We start from the raw sequence: 17,786 nt of genomic DNA on the forward strand, positions 1-17,786 counted from the left end.
TAAAAAGCAAAGCAAACCAAAAAAAAGGTGGGTAGATAGGAAGTGTATTGAATGGCAAAAATGGTACATTCCTGTATTTCAAGTATATGCAAAAATATACTCTATCCCCTCCTCTATATTTTCACTTCAGGGTAATAGTAAATAAGAAAATACACCAAGATTTCAATCCTGTGTTTTAGTTTATTAAAATTTATAGAAGCTAAATACTGTTTCTTGCTGTTTGTTTCGTGTTCCCAGGGCTGGTTTGTTTATCCCCAGGAAGAGGTGGGAGTGTCTCTTGGGATGCTAGCCTCACAGTCTGAGTCTGGGAACAAACTCATCTAACACAGCACTCCTAAATTAAAAGAAGAGTTACTGGTTGGTGGTTATGGAAATCTGTTTAGGTGAAGATATACCGCAGAATCTAAATTTAATTTGGAAATTATTATGGGCAGGCGTGATAGCACCTAATATTCAGCGTGTCTGACATTTCCTATTGTAAGAGCCTGTTTTTAAGTTGCTTAGAGATCATTTTTTAAATGTTGAAAATTTCACACAAAAAAAAAAAGCTTAGCTTTTTTTTTTTAGGAGTTTTAAGAAAAATGTGTTTAGACTTAATTGAAAAAAAAAAAAAAAAAGCCAAAAAAATGCAACTCCTTCTCTTTAAAACAGATTTTTCAGCCCCATTGTTTTTTGGCAAAAGCATAAAAAACCAACTGTGCCTGGGGTCGGTGTGCAGGGTAGATCACTTACCATTGCCACGAATTTGCCCACGTTACCCACACCTGGAAGATCTGAGCTCGTTCGGACGCCTGCTCAGCTTAGGCGTGCTGCTAAGTTCCTCCAAGGGCCTTTCAGCATCCCCTTCTCCCATGCCAGCAGCCATGGGCTGCGCCTGGTGACCTAGTTTTAGTGACCTGGCGTGATGTTCTGACATCCAGGGTTCTCTGTGGGGGTGATAAAAATACCTGACCTTGGAAAAACGCAGAGTACCTTCGCTGTATGAGCATCTGGAAGAACGCAGCCTGTACTTCATGAAGTGTGTGTTGAACGTCCATGGTCTCTGGTGTTGATGTTCTAATCGGTCACGATACAGCTTGAGATTTGCATGGTTTTTTAGAGGGAAGAATTCAGAGAAATAAGCTGACTGCAATCTCAAGCAACTATATGTGAAATTTTCCCTTATGAGAGCTACAGATCGTTTTTATGTCCCAGAACTTTGGTTTGGGCTGGCTGTTTCTCTGAAATTGCCTTTAAACTGATGTAAAGGCTTGAGTTACAATGAACTTGGTTACCAAAAGCCTTCCTGCAGGTGGGAAGGCTGTGTTAAACGTCATTATAGACTTATTGGTACTGTTTTCCAAGCTAGTTATGAACCTTACTTTAATACCGCGCTCTTCCAGCTTTCACTATGACTTTGGCACATAAAGAAGCCTTTTGTAAAAAAGGTAGGGTTTCATACAGGCTCTTTTTCCTTGCTTCCGAATGTTAATATAGCTCTTTTCACTGCTTAATACAGATTTTAAATATCTGAAATATTCCACTGATAGGCTGTTAGTCACAGTGGGAGCCAAGATAATCTGTGCTCCTGAAAGGCCATTGAAGCAAATACTTCTATCAGGAATGAGTTTGGGCTCAAGGGTTAACTGCTGCCTCTGTTAACACCTGTTATATAGAGCAAAGGGAGAAAACTTGATCAGCTTTGACTACAGCCTTTTATATAGCAAAAAACTCTCTGCCTTTTTACAGATTTTTATAGATATATATATATATATATATATATATATATTTTTTTTTTTTTACCTTTAAAGTACCTGACTTTAAAGGGGATATCCAAATGTCTCTCTGTGGAGACTTAAAACAGCCTTTGTGGAAGTATTTTGAGCAGTGTTAATAACAATGGTTTCTGGCAATTGCAAAATGGGATCTGACCAATTTTAGTAAAATAGTGGCACTGAACCCACAGAGCTTGCTTTTGAAATGGTGTTTCAGTTTGAACCGAGCTAAAGTGGTGTTTTAAGAAACAGTTTTGCACCTTGCTGTAAATGATAGACAGCTGCTAGAGGAGGTAATGATCTGTCTTCATGTTTGATGCCTTCTTTTATCAGTCCAAGGCTTTTCACTGAGTCAGATCTATTGATTAGCATTAGTTTACTTCCCAGGAAGCCTGCTTTGCATTGAAATGTCATGGGCTTGGGACACTAAATGCACGCCAAGCAAGAGCTTGAACTCTGTCTAATGCTGCCTGGTAAATTACATGTTTACTGAGAGTTTAGCAAGGGTAATAGCTTTGTAACCCCCAAAATGTTAAACGGGGTCATTTTTATCTCCTGTGAACAAATATTGGGGGAGAAAATAATGGGGTCATATAGAAGGTATCCTATGCTTCCCTTTGCTTTATGGAGTGTACCTTATGGAGCTGTGCTGGGACTGGATCTCTAGAAAGTTTGGGGTAAAATCTCTGCTTCACAGCAACGGGTGTGTGTACGTTCAAAAGAATGAAAATGGAAGAGTGGGAGGAGAAAGGCGATCTAAATCATCACTAGTAATGAAATTAAGTTACCGCTTCAAAAACAAGAAGAAGTTTTCAAAATGAAAGAACACAGAAACAACGTGGGGAGACAGAAATTTGGTTGGATGCAATGTTTTAATCTAAAATACTAGGGGGCTTGTTTTGTTTTTCCTGTTGTGCTTGCAGGGTTCCAGGTGCAACGCTCTAAATATATATGGTCACTTTGAAAGCAGAAGCTTAAATATAATGCTGCTCAGTAATTATGTTAACTGCATTGATGGAGGTTAGCAGAAAGCTAATTGTAACCTTGGGGAGGAGGAAAATAATCTGGATATAGCGAACAGGATTTTTAACAACACATTATTTTACATTTGTTTTAACTTTCAACAAGAATGTATTAATACTTTATATAATATAATAATCTAGGGGTTTTTTAAGTTTGTGGAAACGTTATTGTTGTAAGACAGACTGGAATGTTAACATTCATATTCGCTGATCTAATCTGATGCTTTATCTTTCACTTGTGTGCTTTTCAGACGGCTGCCCCCCTTTGCTGCCTTTCTGTGCTTTCATGTGTTTTCTCTAGCTTCTGTTTCCATACCAGATTTTACACTTCACCATACAGTGATGAGCATTCGTAGGTTGGGTCAGTGCCTAACATACACTTTTTGCACCATTTGAAAATACTAAACTCTTTTTTAAAAAAAAAAAAACGTTTTAATTTCTTGTCATGTTATAGACAGCATAATTTGCTTAGCTGGTCATTATAAGAGATTTACGTAGGATGCACAGTAGGTGATATTGATTCCTTAAGATTTCTGGTACTGATTCCACGTGCACACCCCCACCCCCCACTCGCCAGCATTACAATTAGAAACAATTTAGAATACAGGTTCAGAAAAAGCAATTTGTGATAAAGAGATTCTTTAAAATAAAATGTCAGTATACAGTCTCTTTTTGTTTGTACAATGTTTTAAGCCATTTCCAAGAACAATGCAGTTAAGCTGTACGAATGTGCAGTGATTGCTTACAAAAAAATGTTTGCTTCTGTTTCATACTTAATTTTAAATAATAAAGGACATAGTGTTATTTAAGCTCGCAGATAACATCATCTGAGAAAGGTGGCTATTAATTTCAAAGAGAAGATGTGATCAAAATAGGGGAGAAAAAGGGAGGGGTGAGCATCTCAGGATGGTTCCTGACAGAAGATGCATCCCATTCTGTGTATCTGTGGAGGAAAACGAACTGCAAATGCTGAAATTTGCTAACAGTTTTAAAGTAGAGCTAATGTGTGGCATGCCTTGGCAAGCTGCATCTTGCCAATTTTTCTCCATCCCCTCAAGCATATGCCTTGCTTGCATAACCAGTTTTTTAGCCGCATGGATTCGGTGTTCCACGCTGCACGGAGGCTGTGCAGCTTTATCGCTAATACTAAAAGAACATTCACGTTAAGTTGTTTGAAATAGCAAATTAGCTCTAAAAAAAATCCTAGGTATTACATTAAAAATAAAAAGGTGATCCGGTGAGCAGTGGGGATGCTCCATGGAGTGTGTCACCCATCTCTGTGTTCAACAGCTCTGTGCTGGAGGGATCTTTGCATTATTGTGAGGAAACCCCCTCGAAATCTCAGGCCCCTCAGTGGTCTTCAGCTTGGCTGGAAAATACTGAAGGCCATATGGCCCTCTAACATTTTGCTAATGCTCTTCCAAATCTTGGTAAAAGCCTTTCTTTCCAGCAATGCTAGTGTCTTGCCTGAATAAAATCAAATTTTAGTTCCTTGAAAGAAAATGTTATCAGCCTTCCTAGCAGCTCTGAGAGTTGTGCCATGCTGATTAGATGTGACACACGGAAGAAAAACTGCTCGGGCAAGCGGTGCTCATGGTTCAGGCGGTGACACTCTCCTCTCTGGAGCAGCGCTCGGTCAGTGCCCGGCACGGGGTCAGGGGGCAGCACGGTTCTCCTTGGGCCCCGGGATGGGGCCTACGGCATGGCATGGCCAGGAGGGGCCTGGTGGTCCTGAGGAGGAGGAGAGGCTGAGCCTTCTGGGTGAAGTTGGGCTCCCCATTTTTACGGGGGGAGGTTTCCTGCTCTGCAGCATCAGCAGGTTCTAGGGGCAGCAACCGGTTTACTCCCACAGCCTTGCCTGTCATTGACGTCCGCGGCGTCTGCCTTGCTCCTTCTGGAGAAACTGCCACAAGGACTTCGTGTGGGCCTAGGCTTTGACCTTCCTGTAATTCTGAAGTATTAATAATAAAACGGTATAGGTGGAAACAGGAGCTGTTCTGAAAATCTTGTCATGTTACGTCATGAATGATGATGGGCTCTGCGTGAACTTCAGGGCTTTCAGACCGCTCTGTGAAGTGCCACGAGGCTCTGGTTTGTGTTTGCTTTGTTCTGTGGTTGTCTGGGGTTTTGGTTGGGTGTTGGTGTTGGTTTTGTTTTGTTTTTTGACTGGAGAACACCAAGTGTCAGAACGCTGCTAGTTGTAAGATACTCAGAAATTGTGTGCTGAAGTACAGTTGGAAGCATCTGCAGAGCGGCAAGACAGATGAAGTACGTATATTGAAGGAAGCTCTTAATCTTCCTACAGAATACCTTATGCAAGCAATAATATTTATAGAAATTAAGCAAATTCTACATACGTATGGTCAGGAGGGCTAGCATGAGTTCAAAAGGCATGCAGTAGCACGAAGATCCAGTATTCTTGCAGAAGATTGCACTGTCACATAGTACAGCGCTTGAGTATCTCAAAAGATTTAAAGCTTTTGTTACATTCAATACAGAGCATATGTGATTTGCCATGAGTCTGTAAAAGTCTCTTTAGAAAGGCAGTTTAGGAGTGTCTTAAAGCATCAGCCTTGTACTTGAAGCTCCAAGGATGTTATTACTCCTTTCTCTCCCAAAACTTGATGCCACTGGACAGCTTCTGCTAGCGGAGGATGGGTGGGCTCTACCCCATCATTACTATTTTTTTTTTTTAACTAGGCATAAATCTGGCAAGCAATACAAAAAGTAGTTGCTGAGCTGGAAATTATTTTTTTTTTCTTTTAAAATATATTATTGCAGAAAGTTAATTGTGTTTTAACGTTTATTTTTTTTATTACTAACTATTGTGAGTGACAATGAGTGAAGAGACCTCCTGAGCTCTGATTCCACAGTCTCCAAAACAGAGAGCTAACTGGATCTACCCATGCCCAAATGGAAGTTGTTTTTGCTTATTAAAATCTAAAAAGGGAAAGTGACGCATGGAATCAGTGTGTCCTGTTTCTTCTTCCACCTGCACACATGCCTGCATCCCGGCCTATTACCATAGTCACCGCGTTGGTTGTTTCCTAGTAAGTGACTGAATAAAAACATGGTTGCTCTTCCCAGATCAATTTGAAGTCCTAAATTGCTGTCTAATTCTGAACAACATGCGTGCAGTACCCACCCTCTTGTCCATGAGAATAACCATGTATTTCAGATGCAGCCAAGCTTCCCGTCAGTTTAGTTAAAGCAGCTTGTGCAAATTTATCTAAACCAAGCGTGTGTATAAGCGTGTGTATGTGTGAAAATGAAAAATCTTTTCTCTGAGCAGCTAATCCTCAGTGGTGGGGGACTAAGCACGGTTTCTGTTGTTTTTTCTATGAAAAATAATCAGTGGTGTTTCCCTATAGGCCATTTTCCAAATGCTGGGGAAGAAAAGAAACATCATATTCCTTTCCCCACTGTCTCTTCTTTTCTAGTATTTTGTTATTGCTGCCGCTGCTAACAAGTACAAATAAGAATGTTATATTATTTGGCTGCTTTGGCTTTTTAGGAAATCTGTAAATTATGAATAATCTCCGTTCTTGGGTATTTAAAAATAAACAACAAATCCAAAGCCCAAACAAAGCATTCAGCATGGTTATCTGTTAATTGCTCTCTATTTTTTCCACAGCCTGAAGAAGGCCCCAAGGCTAACATGCCACTTACGAGCTAGCTTTTGACTTGCAATATGTGTCTTACAAGCCTGTCTTCCTATTCTTCTTTCATTTTCTTGCCTATTTGCTGATGCAACACAACTGTTGAGTTGACTTCTTTGGGAGCTGTGGTGTGGGAGATGCCAATATGAGATGACTTATTTTTAATTTTTAAAGTAGAGTGGCTTTTTTTTTTTAAGTTACCAGAGCCCACCAGAGAACAAGCAGGCTTTTTTTTTTTTGCCCCTGTGATTTTGAAACGTGGAAGGTCTAAAAGCCATGACATAGCAAGAGCCTACTCACGTCAGATCCTTCGTGTAGGACAGACTGAAGGGGGCATGCGGTGTGGGACGCTCAGCCCCGTGCACAGTGTGCCTTACAGTCACGGCCCCACAGTGTCAAGGTGAATACTTGCACCGTTCATCCCCAAATAATTGATTTCGTTGTGACTGCAGAACAAAAAGGGGGAGCTTTTCAGGCACAGAGGGTGTCAGTGTGCTAAACTTATAGGAAAACATTGTTCTTTGGGACTTTGGGAAGAGTACTTACAAAATGCAGAAGAGAGTTACTGCCAGCAGATTCGCATTTATTAATTGCATGTGTTCACAGCCCAGACACCGTGAGCTGTAAACTATTAATTCCAAAGACAAGCGGCTATCCAACAGCCTGTCATTTTGCATGAAAACACAAATATTTTGTGCTCTTCTGTGTGGGATTAAGTATCTAACTTTTAATGTATTCCGGCGTATGGGAATATATCTTCTACCAAACGCAGTTGAAAAGTGAATATGAGTGAGTTGCATTTTCCTTTAACCTTTTCTCTCTTTATTTTCCTCCTCTCATTAATGGGCTGTCTTATTAGGTGCTGTGTGCTGGTCACTTAAGTGCACCAGCTGGAGAATGTGTGTGAAATGAAAATTGAGATGTTGATGACTTGAAGGAAACTGCGGATCATTAGCAGAGCCTTCCCTCCTCCTTTTGCTCTTCTAAGATGCTTGTGTAAACTGGGGGTGGAGATAAAGAGAATTTTCTTCAGACTTCATGTAGTGAAATGCTCGAACTATGCAGGTACCATCCATCCGGAGAGCGCTTGTGTGTGCATGTGTGTACATGCAGGGAACTGGAGGAGATGGAAAATTCAGTATCATCGCGTCTCGCAAAGCTGTATTCCATTACCTTAACACATAGCATAGCATAAAAGCAGCACGGGTATTAAAAGATTTACTAACATGAATGTTTTGCATCTCACTCGGAAAATACCAGATATCTTAAACATAACAGCTTTTGTGAGTAATTGTGAAAATCAGTTTTCCTGTATTTGTGACTGGAAGATGACTGGATTGTATGGTTTGGGGCCTCTCCAGTTTATTTGAAACACTTTTTTTTTTAATTATTATTATGCAAACAACTCTTTTCACAAAGGTTTGCTTTAAGACCATAACGCACAAACTCTACAGAAAGAATAGTGTTTACGTGCTGATTTTTGTAAAATGCAGCAGATTTACTGCAGCCATCCGAATTTTTCAGCCTGTGGGGGTGCAGCGTGCAGCACTGTGTGCTGAGACATGCACGCTTTGCAGGCTGCAGCTCGTTACCAAAGATGATGCTATCTGTGCAGCACAACTGTGGATCTCATTTTGCTCACTTGTGGTTTTCAGATTTTTGCCTTTGTGACATAGAGGTCTGGATGGGTTTTCAGTACAGCAGCGTGGCCTTACACACTTACTGCTGAGAGAGAACAAAAGTTAGAGTTCGGTAAAGGTTTGTGCGTTGTGTTAGCTGAGGTCTGCGGAGGAGAACCACATCTAGGGGGTGGGTGTGTATTCATAAAGCTATTTTACCAAGAACGTAATGCTCTCTACTATTTGTGTTTTGACTGATTGCAGAATTTGCATGGAAACACGGGTGCAACAAGGCTAGAGAGCAAAATCTAATCAGGCCAAATGGAGTTAATTCCCATAACTGAAACGCAGAAAGACTTGTATTTGTGACGTTAGTGTCAGCTGCCTTTTGTGAAGCCAAGTGAATTGTGTGCCCTGTAGAACAGAGAGGATTTTCCACCGACAGGTAGTCTGTACGATCCAAAGCCAAATGTAATGCAAGTCTGCCTCACCTTTGCAGTCATCCTCCTCCTCTGCCTAAAATAACCTCCAGCTCACGCACTGCTTTGAACGGTAGCTTCTGTTAAAGAATTGCACTAAGAAATTATTTTTATATGCATATATATATAGATACACAGATGCTAATGCTGTGGAGGTGAGAAGACATCTGCCTGATAGCTCTGAGCTGTCATAGTTGGATCTGAAGTAACACCGTTTCAGTAGTAAAATTTGTCTTGTATTTTACTCTTGTTTTGAAGAGTTTGTCTCCATCGTTATCCCAAGAAGGCTGGCCATGTAATCCAACAGCTACTTTACCCCTTTAACATGGGGTTAGGCTAGACTCGTTGTCTTTATATTCAGCAGGCCTCCATGAAGACAAGAAACGTAAGAGAGAGCCAGAGCGAGTTTTCTTTTATTCCTACTTATTATGAGCTATCAAATTAAAAAGTTATTGTAGCTACTCTCGATAAAAGTGAAACTGGGAAGAGGGAGGGGTTGAAGATGAAAGAAAAAATGATCTGTTAACTTTATAATGGCTTATTTTCCAGTATAGCCTTATCTCTATGGATAGGACTGATAAACCTATGCATTTTTTCTTTTAAGATGATGTTAATGGCTTCAGTTTGCCCGAAAAAATGTATCTTCAAAATATATTCCAGGAATAGGAACTGTGTTGCACCTGGCGTCCTCTGATTCCCACCTGGAGTCTTCACAGGAACAGGTCCCCTGCTCATAAAAGTTACCTGTGTGTGCGCGTTATATCTGTACCTGGGTGCTTGGCTTGCAGGGACTGTTTCCGAGGGAAGAGTATGCATTTGGGTGGTTTAGGGTTCACGTTCTTCTGTTCTGGGACCAAATGTGCATGTGCAGAAGTCCCCTCTCGAGTTGCCATTTCAAAAAACACCTGGAAATTCCAGATGCTTCTGTCTCTTCCAAAGCAAGGTAGAACACTGCAAATAAAGAGAGCGCCTTACATACAACATCAAATTAAGCTGTAGATGCTTTTGGTGCAGGGCGCAGATGCTTTGGTGCAGGGTGTTGCAGATGCCACAAAAAGTATATGGTTCGAATAAAATTGGATAAATTAGTAGAAGAAAACTCCATCAAGCATTACTTAGTACAAAGGTGTGACCTCTGGTTCACAAAGTCATGAATTAAAAATGACTGAAGATAGGAGAGATATCTTAAATGGATGCATATAGCCAAATAAACCACACTTCTCAGCTTAGTGGGTGGCTGGAATTGTGAGTGAACCCATATGCATGCAAAGAAAGCCAGAAAAAAAATACTTCCTCAGCAGTATCTGCCGAGGAACAAAACAAACGTGACCCCTGCTTTAGGTTGCTCTGCCCAGTGCTTGGGATTGCTTGCTGGAGCTGAGGAGGGGAGGGCCTCTGTGCAGTTCGCTCAGGTTGCGCTCGCTCTCCCTCCCTGCCTGGAACTCCCAAGTAGTGATTTTCCTGGTGCTAACTCATCCCACCCTCTGGAGAGCTCTGACAGATCTGCTCTCTTTTCTCTGGCTGAGGAGCAGCAGATCTTTTCTCTCGAGTTTTAGAGATTACCTGGAGTTTTTTTCTTACATTTACCAAGCATTGTTGGAGCCTGAGTGATTGATGCTAGATTTGGGAGAGCAGAGCTTCCATCTCCCACGGACTCTTGAACCTTCCTTTAGGTAAATGGTATTTGGTGGGAAGTGCAACTTGGAGCTTACCCGAAGAGCTATTGGAAGGAGATGGAAGAGTTATTTACTCATAGCCGATCTGCCTCTAAGCTGTGTTCCCCTCATGTACTGGCACAAACCATCCTGTTACCCCTCTCCTTGGAGTCCTTTAGGGGAAAAAATTAAAAAAAATGGGTTAGGAACTGAAAGTGAGGAGCGCACACCACTGATTTCATAGCAGTATGCAGGGCACGTGGAGGGGGTCATGTTTGTCTTCCTCCTCGGCAGATACTGCTGAGATAATAAAATGCTCAGGCTTTCGGTGCTTGCATATGGTTTCACTCACAATGGGAATGTACAAATAGACAGTATTTATACAAGAACAGTTACCTATAACTGTAAAATACACAGTTAAAAACAATTATTGAAGAATTTTATGCTTGAACATTTCCAAATGAAAGCCATGTTTATGAAAGGTTGTGGGGAACCTAATGACGGATATTTCATTCTGATGGAATAAATTAGCTCTGTTTCAAGTCTCTTCTTTCAGAAATTGGTCCCATTGTGCTGTGGAGCATGTTGAGTTTTGTGTGTAACTCTCGGGATGCATGGTAGAAGATGAGAACTTCAGTAGGTTGTTGGGTCACTAAGCTGTAGCTGCTTTGGCCTTCTACATATCCATTGGGGTGCCTGGTTTTGGTACAGTATTAAGACAGCCATGGTTTTCCAAACCCTAAAGGAGACTCAGCTTCCTCCAATGACCACAAATTCCCATTTTTGCCCAGATCTACTACAATAGGCTTCTTTTCAGGAAAAATAAATAAACAAACTGCTATTGAGACTGTGTAGTCCATATGAGGACTTCTCTTGCATCCAGCAGCTTGGCAGGATCAGCGAGTAAGTTGTTTATTTGTGTTTGGGGGGTGTTTTCTTCCCCCATGTGAGCACTGGCGATGATACTTCAAATCGGGTGGAGATACCCAGGAGCAGTGGCAATCATCTCACAGTTGGTCTCAGGTTGTATCCACCTAACCTATCTGCTGCTTTTCTGCTGATCTTTCATCACTGAAGAGCTTTGAGTTGCTTAAAGTGAACGATAAATAATGCATTTCTGTATTGTTCTCATGTTTCTTCTTTACCTGCACCTTTAGGGATTTAGGTTTTCAGTGTTATGTATGGTAAAACAAGGATCTTGGCTTTTTTTCTTCAAGAATTTTTATCCAGTCTGTTACTTGTTTCTCCACGAGAAGAAACACGGTGCCTTTCAAAGGGTTTTCTTCTGATACGGGTTGCACTTGGAGGACTGTATTAACTGGCTTTGTCTTCTGTTTCAATCTTGCTTTATTAAGTTGATGATATTGGGACTGACACTCTGCTAATGACAATTTCATTTAGTGGGAAGAGGAAGGGGATGGACGGCAGAACTCATCTAATCATGCGGCCATTCGTCTGCATTGGCTCCTTTCACATGTTCTCTATTTCCATAAGTTTTAAGAGGATTGGACCAGTCTGTCAAATATTTATGCGTATATACTTTATTTCCCCTTTCAAGTGCTAGTTCCACAGCATGGATAGAGATGTGAAAAATTCCTATGAGGCAATACTGTCTTTCTCAGAACTTTTATTTAAAAGCATTTTTTTCAGAGCTTTGCGATTGTGCATGTTCAATGTTGCTATTGAATTTTGGAGGATTTGGAAATGGCAATCTAGTTACCAGCAAGGGGGTATTTTTAAGCTCTTCTAGAATTCTGGAAAGCTGATTTCAAGGAGTGGGGTCACTTTGTTTAACATGCACTGAAAGGGACAGCATTTGTTGTTGTTTTTTTATGCTTTGTGTCTTGTAATGGTCTTGCTGGCAGTTACAGATAGTCGTACATACAAAGAATTAGTGTTTTCATTTGAAAATGGTGTAAGCCAATATAGTCTATGTAATAGGTATCTGGCACTTCTAGCATAAACAGTCCATTTGCTTTCTGTGGGCTGTAGCTGCATGATTTTTCAGTTGTTGCTTTTTTCACTCTTGTACTGAAACAAATCAGTATCTTCTTCTGTCTTAAAGTCACATCTGCTGCTTGCGAGTCCCTGCATCTGAATTTATAATCGTGCATGTTAAAGCACTGATAAAACGCAGGTGTGTTCTTTTCCGGAAAGATGGTGGACATTTGTGTTTTTCCCCGACGTCAGAGTACTAAATGCCTCTCAGTTCCCGAAGCCTTTTTTTTCCCCTAGGCCTCACCACTGCCCATTAGCTGAGATGGTCGTAGAGAGCCAGCAGAGGCCCGTAAAGTGTCAGCTCATCGCTCCTGCAGGGCCCCTCAGAGCTGCTGGGGGAAAGCAAGCACGGTGGGTGAGGCTGTACAGTGTGCCTTTAAGGGCTGGCTATCAAAGAGCAGCATTCTTAGCAAGTTAACTGCCATGAGGTAATACGATGAGGATGAGATAATTTGGGTTTTTCAAACAATTTAGCAGGTCAAGGTAACCCTTAGGTTCCTCTGAGGATTTCAGCTCTGTTAGATCCATTAAAAACTACACGGCGGTGGCTAGGAATTGTGCTGGACGCTGGCCCTCCTGCATGGGGCACGCAGCTTGCCCTTGCTGGCCACCTTCCCCCAGTACAGTAGGGCTGGGACAGGAGTCCTGGAGGAAACCTCTCAAACCGTCCCCTGCAGGCTGTGTGCCCACGAGGCCCAGCAGCAAGGAGCTCCAGCGCTGCTTAAGTCACTGCAGTTCACCTTTCCCTGTGCAGAGGGCCTAGATGAAGCCAAAGGTAGTGCCTAAGGATCACAGCCAGTGAGTGACCCTTGGGCCGCTGCTGGAAGATGTTCGTTTTGGGGCAGAGGAGATGAGGACAGAACAGGGCTGGAGTTTTGTGTCGTTGACAGCTGAAAAACAAAAGCAGAAAAACCTTCAGCCTCGGCATTCCAGTGCTTGTAGGGGGGCATTTTTTAGGTCTTGTAAAATGGAGGGGGAGGGATGTGAAAATAATGATCCAAGTACCTATTACAGGTTCATGAACTGTATAAAAAAGAATCTGAAGCTCTTTCCAAAAAGCTTCATGTTTTGTAAAGCTTTTTCCTTGTTTTGAGCCCAAACTCGGGATTTTTGAGTGCTTCCGCTTGGTAAAATTGACTCCAGTTCTGGCAGAAGGCAAGAAACATGATTATTTTTGGCATTTCTCAAGAATCTTTTTTTCCGCTATTTCTAATACTGGTCTTTAGAGCCATGCCTGTGCCCTGCCCAAACTTACAGAAAAGTTCATTTCACATGGTGGGAAAAACAGCCCGTGCACAGCCAGGATAACAATTGCGTTAGATCCAGTCAGGTATATACATAATGCACGCATGGCAGTCCTTAACCAGTTTGCCTTTTCTCCTCTTTAAATGAAGCAGAGGTGTTGTTTTTTTCTTCTCTTTAATTCCTTTGTGGGAAAATGTGCACTAAGTGTGATTAATATGGCCAAAGGTTTTGGGTCAGTCCTGACAATTTGTAAATGTGGGCTTTGTTTTCGGGCGGTTCTGGTGGGAGTTGTTTATATTAACCTTTTCCACAGCAATAACTGGAACCAATCTCAGGAAGAGATTCACACAGAGCTCTGAGTATTTTTAATGTAATTGTCATGTGGCTTCCGTGGCATTAGATACCGTCACCCCATACATATATTCTTTCCCTTTCTACTCACTCCACATTTAATGTTAAGTAATTATGCTGGTATTTGGATGTAGTAATAGTTTTGTTCCTTTTTTTTTTCAGTTACAGAGAGACAAAATCTTCAAACTTAGGTCATATTTAGATACACAGTGGCCTGATTTTCAGAGAAGTGAAATTAATTGAAAACGCGAGCGCTTATCATTTCTGAAAATTAGGCCAATTATTTCAGTGACTAAATACGAACATAGGTATCTACTTGTTGGCAATCGAGTCTGAGAATTTGTAGCATTAGCTTTTATATCTGGGAATCAATTCCTTGCTTGTCTAGCGCGATCTCAAGTGCTAAACATCAGTGAAATTAATTTGTTACGGTGTGCGCGCAGGAAAATGTTTGGACACTTGAAAAATAAACAGCTACACGAGGCGTAAGTTTGGCCTGACACGCTCAGCACCAGCACAAAGCGCACGGGCGTTCATCTCGCACCCTTTGCAGCTCAACACTTTTTATTTCTCCCGACTTAGCAGCGCCCTTCCCACGTGAGTTTTGATCTCGCTCCCCCCCTTTTAACGCGTAGTTTAGAGGAGTTGGGATTATTTTGCTTCGAGCTGCCAGGCCCCAGAGGGATTTTTGAGCCCCCGCGGCCACAAAGGTTGATTTTAAAGAAAAAAACACCCCAAAAATCCCTCCCCCCCCCCCGGCGGCCGGGCGGGCAGCGATCGCCTCACGGCGGGCGCGTTCCCGGCAGCCCCCGCGCCGCCGCCCCTCCCCCGCCGCGGCTCCGCTGCGGCGCGGCCTCTCCTCAGCTCCCCTCCCCCGCACGTAGGCGCTTGGAAAGGGGGAGAGAGAGAAAAAAAAAAAATAAAAAATCTCCCAGCCCGACTAGAAAATCAGCCTTGTTTCCTCAGAAACCGCAGCTGCTGCGAGCAGCAAACACGTCAGGCCGGCCCTCCGGCACGCACAGATGTGCCTTTGTACGCCCGCCTCAGCGCCGCGCGGGGCGGGGGGCGCAGCCCCTCACGGCTCACGGGGAAACTTGGGGAGTGCTGCGCTCCCCCTCGCCCCCTTTTTTATTATTTATTTATTTATTTATTTTTATTTTTTTTTATTATTATTTTTATGTTTCGTGCGGCCCCCGAGAGCTGGGGGTGTTGGCAGGGGGGGAGTTCGGGCTGAGCGCGGATGGAGCCGCCCTTTCCCTTCCCTTTCCCTTCCCTTCCCTCGCCCCCTTTCCGAGCACAACTTCGGGCCCGGACGGGCCGCGGCTGGGAAGGGACGGAACAAGCGGGCCGGGGAGGGCTGGGGGGGGGCGAGGGAAGGGGGAGCAGGAGCAGGAGGAGGAGGAGGAGGAGGAGGGCGGGAGGGAGGAAGCGGCGCGGCCCCGAGCGCCGCCGCCGCCGCAGACAAAAACAGGTCTGGCCGCGCCGCGGCGGGGGAGGGGCGCGCGGGCCGCCATTGGCGCGCGGCGGGGCGCGGGCGCAGCTGCGGGCGCGGGCGCAGGGCGGCCGTTGGGGCGCCGGCAGCGCGCGGCCATTTGGCGGGCGGGCGGCAGCCCTCGGCGGGAGAGCCCGCTGCGGGGGCTCCCTCCCGAGCCTATTTTTTCTTCTTTTTTTTTCCTTTTTTTTTTTTTTTTCCTTTTTTTTTTTTTTTTTTCTTCTCTCTTTTCAGTAACGCACAAGCGAAGCTCGCAAAGCGCCCCTCCTCCCCCCGCCCCCCCCCGGTTCGTTAACCCGCTGTTGTTTACTTCCCTCTCCTCACAATGGCCTCACAGCATTGTTTTACATTATTTTGGTACTTCCTGCCAAAATATTCCTTCAACCAAACCCGGCACATCCCGGATAGCACGAGTTACGCACGAAACACCCAGCTGAGTCGAGCGCTCCTCATCCCTCCTTTCAGCCGTCAGCCAGCCCGGCTGACTACTTTTATTAATTTTAAAGCCACTTTTCTCCTAAAAGTACGTCTGTGGGGGACAGTCGTGGCTGGTTGGGGCCCTTCCCAGCAGCTGTAACCCCAGCCCCACCAGAGCAAAGCCACCATAGGGCGTGCGCTCCCCTGGCCCTTCGTGCCTGTGCACAGCTTTGTGGGGAGAGCCAGGCCAACAGCACTCGGCAGAGCAAAACTCGGGCCCCTAAAACTTCACATCACACTGTAACACAGCTAATGAGACCCGGCGCTAGGGTGGGTGTGAGCCCTGCTCGCTTGTTTTCACCCCGAGTGAAAATAAAGGGCCTCGTCGCTTTGGACGGAGAGGTTTGGTAGACACGCACGCAGCTCTTGCTTGCAGGAAGCCATTGCTCGCTGGTACGGAAACAAGTTTTCACATTGAGCCCCACCACATAAACATCTCGTGATTTTTTAATTTTTTTTTCCCTCACGAAAAGCTGCGCACATATTAAAAGGAAACACCAGGGTCTCTCCTTTTTTTTTTTTTTTTTTTACCTCCCTGCGTGCTGTCTCCCCCTCCGTGCAATGAGTAGGAGGGACGGAACTTGTGACAGGGCAGGTACTGATTAGTTGCTGTCAGTCTGCGCAGATTAACACCTATTTTTAGGCTTCTGAACCTCTTGAGTAATACTAGTTAAATTGGCACAGGTTAATAAGTTGGGGTCCGCAGAGCCTCTTAACTGTTGGCTGCAAAATCTGAATTAAAGAGACAGGCTGGCTTTGTCGAAACGACGGAAACCTCGCAGTTGCCGCGTGCCTGTGTGCGTGTGTGTACGCACACACAACACGCAGAGGTCCAGAAAACAAAAGCCGAAGTCGATCACATTGGGCATGCTAGCACAAACGTGTGTGAAGTTCGAGGATCTCTGTGGAATACATCGCTAGTGAAGCAGAAAGTCTCTGGAAGGAGATGTGTTCTCTGGTGGTTTTTTATATCGATGTAGCATTTAAAAATAAAACTTAATCAGTGTTTCTTCATGGTTTTTCTACGTGTCCTCCCCCCATTATATCATTATACTGTTACACTGACACCCACTGGTAAAAGTTGATCCGAGACCATGAGTGTAAACCGAGCTTCTTGATGAAGGGACTGAAAAAAAAATAAAATAAGGACAGAATAATAGCTGCTTTCCCTCACTCCCCCTGGGGAAAAAAAAAAAAAAAAAGTTTTGTAATTAAGGTTATTCATTTTTATTTGATTTTGTTTTTATGAAGAGTAGGTATATGGATGCCCCAGATGTAAGAAGGGCCTTGTTGTTTTTCTCTAAAAACATAACAACACAGAAGTATCTGCACTAGCAGTTTTTCTAGATGTTGGTATGTTTGGGCATAGACAACAGGCTGGCACGGAGGAGAACAGGAAAAATCATTAGTACATTAGTAGCTGCGGTGTTTAACATCATTTCCCAGGTAAAGCAACTTGAAGAAAAACAGAAATAATGGTCACGCAATAAATATATTTGTGTGGGCACTGACCTGATTGTATCAAAGCGGAGATGAATGCCTGTGCTGTGCGTGTCTTATTTAGTCTGTTTACCATTTAATTCAAAGTTGTCAGTGGTCTTGAAAGCCACTTGTGTTGGAGAAACAAGGCTCATTTTATCGAAATCTACCACTGCACCAAAATCTGGTTTGCGAGAGCGCCGTTCCATAGCCCTGCCTAGCACAAGAACAATGCCATGCAATTACACTGTTTCAGGCTCTGAAATAGGCTTTCTTCCAAAACGCCCTCCCCTTATATTATGAGATGTGTTCCTATTAATGCAATGATTGATTGAAAATCTTCCTGTGTTTACGTTGTTTGGGCAGCAGTAGCTTGGATTTCCCCTGTCTAGACTAAAATTGTATCCAGTGGAGATGCATGGGACAGCTGTTTGTAAACTCTTAGCGGGACATAACAAATGAGCTGCAGCAGAAACTGTCAATGAGTGGCTTTCTTATAAATGCGGTGATACCTTCTTTGTTCGGAGGGGGAAGGGGAACCTGAGCAGAAATACAT

At 43.4% G+C, this 17,786-nt stretch overlaps 1 protein-coding gene and 1 long non-coding RNA gene across 8 annotated transcripts in view; one reads left to right on the forward strand and one right to left on the reverse strand.

Annotated features, from left to right (window-relative positions):
• Positions 1 to 17,786, forward strand: part of ARID1B (AT-rich interaction domain 1B) — a 321,285-nt gene that overhangs the window by 146,601 nt on the left and 156,898 nt on the right. The window lies entirely within an intron of this gene.
• On the reverse strand, positions 8,930 to 15,187 carry LOC140002180 (uncharacterized). The gene is made up of 2 exons (XR_011808333.1): positions 13,192 to 15,187; positions 8,930 to 13,076 (listed from the first exon to the last, which is right to left on the reverse strand). It is a non-coding gene; the product is annotated as an uncharacterized lncRNA (long non-coding RNA).

The sequence above is a fragment of the Anas platyrhynchos genome, chromosome 3 (assembly GCF_047663525.1).
Source record: "Anas platyrhynchos isolate ZD024472 breed Pekin duck chromosome 3, IASCAAS_PekinDuck_T2T, whole genome shotgun sequence".
Taxonomy (NCBI): domain Eukaryota; kingdom Metazoa; phylum Chordata; class Aves; order Anseriformes; family Anatidae; genus Anas; species Anas platyrhynchos.